The sequence below is a fragment of the Bactrocera latifrons genome, unplaced genomic scaffold, assembly GCF_001853355.1.
Source record: "Bactrocera latifrons isolate USDA-ARS-PBARC rearing strain unplaced genomic scaffold, ASM185335v1 scaffold_434, whole genome shotgun sequence".
NCBI lineage: Eukaryota > Metazoa > Arthropoda > Insecta > Diptera > Tephritidae > Bactrocera > Bactrocera latifrons.
Genome location: NW_017537084.1, coordinates 125,570 through 135,448, shown reverse-complemented (window position 1 = coordinate 135,448; position 9,879 = coordinate 125,570). Strand labels below are relative to the sequence as shown.

General features: G+C 40.4%; 1 long non-coding RNA gene across 2 annotated transcripts; it reads right to left on the bottom strand.

Moving 5' to 3' along the window:
• Positions 1–5,952: 5,952 nt before the first annotated feature.
• Positions 5,953–7,816, bottom strand: LOC108972877. 2 transcript variants are annotated; one of them, XR_001993675.1, is made up of 3 exons: positions 7,436–7,816; positions 7,059–7,374; positions 5,953–6,864 (listed from the first exon to the last, which is right to left on the bottom strand). It is a non-coding gene; the product is annotated as an uncharacterized LOC108972877 (long non-coding RNA). The 2 variants fall into 2 exon arrangements; XR_001993674.1 differs by having other exon boundaries at positions 7,059–7,672; positions 7,733–7,785.
• Positions 7,817–9,879: the final 2,063 nt, after the last annotated feature.

Below are 9,879 nucleotides of genomic sequence, written 5' to 3'. Positions count from 1 at the left end.
GCCAATCTTTATTCCGACAACGGAACAAACTTTATAGGAGCTTCACAGCTGCTARTGAAAGATCGGCGTGAATTATTACAGACACTTCGAACTSAAATTACATCTCTCCATAGCCATCAAAATATCTCATGGCACTTCAACCCACCAGGAGCTCCACATATGGGTGGATTAYGGGAAGCAGGCGTAAAAAGTTTAAAAACCCATCTAAAAAAGATCGCAAAATTACAAAAATTCACGTTTGAAGAATTTGCCACCTTATTAACCCGCATCGAAAGTTGTTTAAACTCTCGGCCAATAAGCCCCATAAGCGACGACTCAACAAACTTGGAACCTCTAACTCCCGGACACTTCCTTATAGGCACCCCATTGCTAACCCCTGCCGAACCCAATTTAGAGGATKCAMACTTAAGCATCGTTAACAKATGGCAGAAACTAAAAATACTCTACCAGCACATTTGCAAGAGRTGGAAGGAAGAATACCTTAAGGAACTACACAAACGGTATAAATGGAAATATCCACAACGTAATGTTGAAGTTAACGACTTAGTCGTTATAAGAAACGACAATATTTCWCCCAACRAATGGAASCTCGGTCGAATCCAAAARGTCTTCCCCGGCTTAGACAATAAGACACGAGTGGTTGAAATCCGAACTGCTCAAGGCACAATAACCCGCCCCATCACAAAAATTGTGATATTAAATACAGAATAAAATTCAAGTTTTCTCTTCTTTTTTTTAGTGAAATGGCCCCAACAACCACCAACTCACCCAAACCTCGTCGCATGAGCTCAATAATTACCATCCGGTCCCGCAGCGCAACCCGTAGTATTACACCGATTTCGGAAGACGACACGATGTCACGACGCATTCAACGTTTCAAGTCGACCCTTCCCACTATTCGTGAAGAAAAGGAATGTGATGATCGCACAACACGAAAAACGATCTCACATCGTAGAAAACAGACATCATCCCGTCATGTCGCTTGCGGAATATGCAAAAAAGACCACCGTCTAGTGACTTGCGCTACGTACTCGGCATACAATATAAGCAAAAAATACGAAGCAGTAATTAAACATCACTACTGCGTTAATTGCTTAGCCAGGTCGCACAARACAGAAGGATGCACAAGCAAAAATCGATGTTCCACTTGTCATGGGAAACATCATTCATCCCTACACGGACATCCGAGGCTATACCCGGCCAACGATGCAAATRYTGTTGAGAAACATCCACTTGCGATAGAGACCCGATTACCATMYTTACTGGCTAAGCAGACCCTATTACCCACACTGAAGATCCGTTTAAGATGCGATGGCGAATGGTATAAAGTTCGAGCCATTTTGAACCCTACCCTAAAAAYTASAAATATAGCGGCCGAACTCGTTAAAAAATTAAAACTGCCAATTACATACCTCAACACTTATCGTATTTGTAGCATCAAAATTAGCTCAAATAATGATACAAAGTTTTGTTTGGAATGTAACACAGTTATAACACATAAGTTACCCAAAAAACCATATAAGCGAGACTTAAGTGACGATGTGCAAATGCGCTTCGAACACTTAGTTCCCGCTGACCCTCAATTCCATACCAACAAAGAGCTAATGTTGGAGATTGGAGCGGATATCTACCCACAAATTATTAGAAGTGGAYTCTTCAAACCCGACAATGGTACAGTGGTAGCGCAGAATACAGCATTTGGCTGGACCCTTACTGGCACCATCTAACCCTAAGTATACTTCTGATAATTACTCCATTTCATTTCAAAACTTTCAATATATGTATGTTACCCTACTAATACTCAATTATTTCGCAGATTCTGCAAGGTGGCCGGGATGTTTAATCCAAACAAATACCCCTCTGCATTACTCCCACAAATTGGATAAAGTAATAGAGGCGTAATGCAGAGGGATATCAACCGCCCCAACTTCACACATAAAAACAGAAGAAGAAACAAAGAAGAAAACTTTTCCCGCGCTTTTTACATAAAAAGGATTATTAGCCCGCCAACACCCGAGTGAACAACACAGCAAAACGCACAAGTGCCCAACAGAGGAGACATATGCACCAGCGAACATAATAGCAATCAAGTACAAGTGAACACGGAGAATAAAACAAAGTGAACAATTATTATATAAATTTAATAATACAAACAAAAGTAAATACAACCGTGAGACATTCAACAAGTGAAACATCAGTGACCACGTTAAAACGTTTTTAAACAAGAAATTCACACAACATTAAACAGCGATACTCCATAGCTTTTCGAACAACAACAGCAACAGAGGATAAAGGAATCTGCACCYACAACAGGTTACAACACATGAAATTATTAACATAGAAATACATACTATATCTATAAATGAATACAATTAACTCATATTGGTAACACTCACACCCACCCCATATATTTATATCTACAATATAATATTAAATCCGAAATTTATAACGTTTGAACTTAAACTAACTTTCCTTTAATTAAACGCAATCGGCCCCATACGTCGACATACCCCGACACCTATGGGCTTAGAACAATGGACTAGGTATTTACCCTACCAAAACAGAATTGATGCTATTCACAAGCAGAACCAAAACCCCGACTTTCAACTTCCAGTAATGAACGGTACAGCACTTTCTCTATCCCCCACAGTTAAATCCTTGGAGATTAACACCATTATAAAAAACAAAACCTGAAAAAAAAAAAATAATAATAAAGTATATGTATATGGCCTACTGCAAGAGAATCGTCAGCAAGAGTTGGGGCCTTAAACCTAGTATAATCATGTGGATACATACGGCTGTCATAAAATCTATACTTACATATGGAGCTCTGGTATGGTGGGCAGCGCTAAAGAAACGATACAACATTAGGAAAATAAATGGAATACAAAGAGCAGCATGTGCGGGTGTAATCCAGTCATGTCCGACTGACGCGATCAATGTGATCCTGCATAAACTACTCAATAGGGGAGGATGATACCATCTCAGGCGGGTCCAAAATGGACTGCAGAGTAGGCACTGGAGTATTTTCCGAAGACCTGGGCATTTATTTCTCTATCCGTCTAYCGAACTCGGCTAGCATCTTCCAAGCGCACTACGCATAGAAAACGTCCGTGAAGCTCTATTAGAAAACCACAAGAGGATACGTAAAGCAGCAATATTTAAAGACAGCCAAGTGGCGCTAATGGCTTTGTCTTCGCCCATGACAAATTCCAGTGTAATCCACAATTGCAATAAAGCACTGATCTCAATATAAGACGAGGTCTCCCTAGACTTGATCTGGGTACTCGGCCGAGTTGGCAAAGGTAGGAGCTTTCCTTAGGGAATCCGAGGCACAGCTAATACCGAGCCCGCCAAGGGATTTCGTTCGTAGATGATTCCATAATTTAAAACTTTACACTTTTTTGTTACTTCAACACAATAACTTCACTTTATCTGCTTCTTCTTTATTGGAGTAGACACCGCTTCTCCTTTCAGCTACTTGGCGCCAATTGGATATTCTTAGCGAAGCCAGGTCGTTCTCCACCTGGTCTTTCCAACAGAGTGGAGGTCTTCCTCTTCCTCTACTTCAACTGGCGGGTACAGCGTCAAATACTTTCAGAGCTAGAGTGTTTTCGTCCATTCGGACAAATGACCCAGCCAGCGTAGCCGCTGCCTTTTAATTCGCTGAACTATGTCCATGTCGTCATATATCTCATACAGCTCATCGTTCCACAGAATGCGATATTCGCCGTGGCCAACGCGCAAAGGACCATATATCTTTCGCAGAACTTTTCTCTCGAAAACTCTCAACGTCGACACCTCAGTTGTTATCATCGTCCAAGCCTCTACACCATATAGCAAGACGGGAATTATGAGTGCCTTATAGAGTTTGGGGTTTGTTCCTCGAGAGAGGACTTTGCTCTCAATTGTCTACTCAGTCCGAAGTAGCACCTGTTGGCAAGAGTTATCCTGCGTTGGATTTCCAGGCTGGAGCCGCCTTGTATGAAACCTCTTATGGTATCGAACTGCTCAGATAAGTTTTGCGGGGATACCAAATTCAGACTTCTTGGCATAAAGGCGGCTCCTTTTCGTGCTGTCGAAAGCAGTTTTGAAATCCACGAAGAGGTGGTGTGTGTCGATTCTCCTTTCACGGGTCTTTTCCAAGATTTGGCGCATGGTGAATATCTGGTCGGTTATTGATTTGCTAGGTCTAAAGCCGCACTGATAAGGTCCAAGCAGTTTGTTGACGATGGACTTTAATATTTCACACAATACGCTCGATAGAACCTTATACGAGATGTGGAGGAGGCTTATCAAACGGTAGTCGGCGCAGATTGCGGAGTTTCCTTTTTTGTGGATTGGGCATAGCACACTTAAAATCCAATCGTTAGGCATGACCGACCATATTTTACAAAGAATCTGATTCATGCTCCTTATCAGTTCTTCGCCAAGAGTATGCTCCGGCCTTCAAACCTTCAACAACCCAAATGCATAATAGCTTCGTGGACTTGATTAGTCACTGCCCATCTAAATGCTCTATGGAGGGCAAATATTTGGTTTTACCGTTTCTTTGTATTTTTTTATATAAAACACAAGTCATAGGGTTTTATCTAGTATATTTTCTTAAAATTAATATTTTTAGCTTAATTGATAGCTTGTCTACCAGTTATCAGTTACCTCAGTCAACTCAGCCCATCTTTTAACTATATTTTTCCATACTCCTACATTCTTTAATTACATAATTCCTAGATAAAATTTCTACGTGTGCCATTTATAACCTTTGGTTATGCCTTTATCAACTGCTGGGCATCACAATCCGAAAGCTAGCAAATAAATTAACTCATACTACCACATATACACGCGCACACCATATAATTGTCTGACGCACATTTAAGGAGTAGGAAGGGCTCTTGATGCAGTATTATTACTGTTCCACTTCCCTTCACTATCTATTTGCGCATTACGATTACTTCTTTTTTCGAGTTTTTACTTTGTATTTCGCTTTATATTTTTAATCCTATACTAGATTAGGATTAACCTTCAAATACTGGTATATCAATTTCGAAATTACCAACTAACCACTTTTACTAACGTGGACAGGTCTTGGTATCTGCATGGACTGCATTATGTCCATTAGATTGCTGTACTGTGCTTCTAGCGCTGCGAAAAAGTACCTAACAGGAACCGTTTCCGCCTCTTTTCTCTCTATTCGCAGAATACGATCAGACCTCATTCATTAACAGTTTCTCTATTCCTGCTACGACGTTTAAGAGGGATATACACATGCATACTTGTATGCATACCGTGTCGCAAGTCAGTTCACTATACACTTGTACGAGATGTTGTTCTGACATCATTTCGTTGTAGTCGTTGAAGTGAACGGGCATGGTCTCAGAAGAGGAGCGCTACTTGTAATTTCGTTGTGAAAATGCCAGCTTACTTATTCCTATTGTTGTCACTTCGCTTTCTCGAAGGAAGTCTAGGTGGTGAAATTATTAAAGCGTTGGCTCATATGTATCCTCTCCACCGGCACCAGCACAAGCACCAGACTTTTCAGATTTTTTCATTTTGCAGTCTTAGCTATAGGAATTTCGCATGGGGGGGAGTCTGTCTTAGATGCTTCGAAAAATCGATTTTTTGAGGATTTTTTTTGGGAGAGAAAGGAGAAAGGGAGTTTATAGATATGTATATATTTAAACATCATCCGAAAATTTTTTGGATACGAAATCTGAAAGGTGAATTTTTAATTTCACTATGTTTCGCATGAAACAATGTCAAATTTACAAACATACATGCATGCACACAATGTTAGATACATAAATATGTGATTATGTGCGACCGCTTCGTATTTTCAGATGTCATCAAATCTTTTAATTTACAAAGAAAATAAATAAATATATTTATAGGTTGCGCAAAAATAAAAAACTTTGATTCTGCTTGTGGATTATTTTTATTTGGTATTTTAAATTTTTTACATCAAATCGAGAATATGATATCATATAAATGCCCGCCGTCACAATTGATTGTCATTTGAGCCCTTTTTATGACATTAACACGTCACATTATTGACGGATATTGTCTTTAGGAGCTACAAGTGTCTGAGGCTTCTTGACATAAACCCGAGACTTCAAAAAGAGCCACAAAAAGAAGTCTGGAGCCGTCAAATCAGGCGATCTTGCTGACCAGTGCAAATCGGCAAAACGGGAAACGCATCCTTCAGCATATCGGTTGTGGCACGTGCAGTGTGTGCCGTTGCACCGTCCTGTGGAAACCACATGTTTTCCAATCTCAATTCATCAAGTTGCGACAAAAAGAATTCTTTGATCATTGCTCTGTAGAGCTCACCACTCACAGTAACCGTTTGGCACCCGAAGTCTTCGAAGAAAAAAGGTCCAATGACTTCTCCAGCGGAAACAGCACACCATACAGTGACTTTGAGCGAGTGTAATGGCTCTTCGTTGATTACATGTGGATTTTCAGTACTCCAGAAGCGTAMATTTTGCTTATTTACGTACCCGCTAAGATGGAAATGGACTTCATCACTCATGCTTATTTTTAATGAAAAATCGTCTTCTCTTGGTGGGGATTAAAGATGGCTTGAGCGTATGTTAGAAGCGATTCGCGGTCAGCAGCTAACATCTGATCTTCAAATCTTGTTCCAAAATTCGCTGTAAACACCGTCGACTGATACCCATTTGCGTGGCACGTCGTCTGGTCGATGCCGACGGCGCTTCCATGACATTCTCGGCAACTGCAACAATATTTTCTGCAGAAAGGCTACTCCGGGTCTGCCACGCCTGGCAGCATCTCATGTTGTATCAGTCTCTTCGTGGCAAACGGATAAACGTTTTTCCTTTYCTTTTTTAATCATCTTACCTTTCGCTGGTTTAAATTATGGCAGAAACCACAAAAAACTTTATTAAGATATATGTATGTATGTATACGAGTATAAAAATGTTGATGTTACTGTATAAACTGTCCTGAGGGTGGACGAGTTAAAAAAAGAGTACGTTTTGAATATATTTACTAGTTTAATAAAAGATAAGGAAATTTATATTTTAAATATGTATCTTTACCAGGCCAGCAGATTCTGATCAAAAGAAGAGATGGTTGAAATCGGTGTAACCGCAGTAGCGTTGTTGATTCTACTTTCTACGTCAATGATTACCGTAAGAGTTAAGAGTTGTTAAACTGATCGGTCCATAAGATTTTGGTAAGAAGTTGTTTTCCTTTAACGATTTCAATTTGGAAGATAATTATGATCTCCTGCCATCTACTTAACTTATACCTAAACGGACATAATCCCTCTTCAGGAGAGCGGAAAAAATATGATTCGTACCTCCTAATTTAAAACTTTTGAAACTACCATTTCTTTAGAAAGCACGCGTCATCCTGGATGAGTAATATAACAGATTAATCATGTTTCGCGTCCAATTGGAATCATTTTGCTTACAGTTGCCTGCAGTAGCTCCTTCACATTCGCCAAGTGTGGAGTGAAACACATCTACTCTCATTCATGCCGACTAGTGAGGCATTTCTGTCCAAAAAGTAATTCCGCCAAAAAGTGATTTTCGGATAGCCAAGCTCCTCCAGCCGTTGCACCACTCGATCCCAGATTAGGTAATCAAACGCCCCCTTGAAATCAGCAAAAATTCCAAGGACATATTTGTTGACATTCTCTTACGAAACTCTAAATATAAAATCATGTATACTTTATACTGCGTCCCATACTGCCTCTCCGACCACATACCTAGCGTTAGCTCCTGAAGCCGTTCCACCATGACTCTTTCCAGCACTTTTCCAAGAACTGGAATTAAACTGATTGACTTTTTCACTCATGTGGAAAGTATCCCTTAAAGGCGCACTTATTATAAATGGCCTCCAGGTATTGTGGAATGAACACAAGCTTTTACACATATCTGCACCAGGGCACCGTTCAAACCTAACTATGCCAAAGGCGTACCCCAACTCCCTATGAGGGAGGGACATTTATCTTTTGTGTTTGAGACACAACGATAACAGTCACCGAAGCGAAAAGAGGTGACATCCTCCCTCTTACGACCCTGGCAGATCCTATAGAACTAACCTCAGGAGTCGTTCCTATTCTCTCCTACAAAACTCTTCCAGACCTCTAATCTTTTCGGTTCCAGTCGATAACATCGCCGCAATGGACTCTTATACCTCAAGGGTGGGGATTCAGCAGTAACCATAATTTTAATCATATTATGATCACTCAATCCCCACCCTCCCTTCATCTTCCATCTAACACAGAAAGCCTTATTTGCTGCCTGATTGATAAGTGTCACAGTAGAGGCTCTTAAATAAATAAATATCATCGGCGTACTTCAGCTGTTGTACACTCTTGTAGAAGTCTCTACTCAGCTTTATAGCTCGAATTATTGTCCAGCAGTAGATTGAAGAAGTCGGACGAGTGGGAGTCACCTTGTCTGAAACTTCGTTTAGTATCGATAACCCTACCCTGATGGAAATTTCGGTATGGCTCAACGTCAGTTTACACAGCCGTATTCGTTTTGCGGGGATAGGAAATTCAGACATAGTGACATAAAGCTAGCTCCTTATTGTGCTGTCAAAAACAGCTTTGTAGTCTGCGAAGAAGTGGTGTGTTGATCATCTTTTCACGAGCCTTTGGTGGTGGATATCTGGTCAGTTGTTGATTTTCCAGGCCTAAAGCCACACTGATAAGGTTCAATCAGTTTATTGACGGTGGGCTTTAATCTTTCACACAATACGTTCAATAGAACCTTAGATGCGATGTTTAGGATGCTTATTTGCACGGATTGTCGGATTTATCTTTCTGTGGATTGAGTAGAGCACACTTAAAATCCAATCGTCGAGCATGCTTATCARTTCTTCGCCGCCGTATTTGAATAGCTCAGCCGGCAATCCATCGGAGCCTACTGCCTTGGTGTTCTTTAGACGAGTAATTTCTACTCGAATTTCTTCATATTCGGGCAATGGAACGTCTTCTTCATCGTCATCGATTGCGAAATTGGTTTCATGTTTTCACTACCATTCAGCATTCTGGAAAGTGTTCCCTCCATAACTTCAGTTCTGGGCGTCAGTGGTAGATCACCCCTGGAAGTTCTACCAAAGTATGCTTCGGTCTTCAGATCTTCTGTTAGTTGCCTACATCTTTTCGTAGAATTTTTTCAATACCTCTATCTGCCAGCTTGTCAAGTTCTTCGGACTCACGCATTTCGGCCTCTCTTTGTTTCTGCAAATGCGTCTCGTTTTGCTCTTCAACTTTCGGCATTTATCCCATCCCGCACGTATTGTGGTCGATTGTAACGTTGCGAGGAAGATAGTCTGTTTTGTCTCCACTGCGAACCATAATTCGGACCCCTTCCTCAATCCATAGAATCCTAACCCTCAGGAGGGGATGTTTCGGTTTCTCACTTTAGCTCGCCTTCAAACGGAGTTTTTCTTGGCTGCCCAGATGATACGTGGTCTAAGTCCATAAGTCGTGAGCTAAATTGTTTCTGTCCACTCCCATCTGAATGACTCTCAGAGAACTTTCCTTACTTGGGAAAATAATTAAAAAACAAGAAAAAACGTTAACTTCAGTTGCACCGAAGCTAAATACCCTTCATAGGTGCATTTCTGTTAGTAATTATGTGTTCAGTTTGTATGGAAGCTATATGCTATAGTAATCCGATCTGAAAATTTTTTTCGGAGATTATTTCGTGAAGATACCACGTCAAATGTGAAAGTTTTCCATACTTGAACTTGATTCCGATTGTTCAGTTTATATGGCAGCTATATGTTATAGTTAACCGATCTGAATAATTTCTTCCGATATTACATTATTTTTATGAAAAATAACTCTTAGCAAATTTCGTGAAGATATATCGTCAAATGAGGAAGTTTCTCATGCAA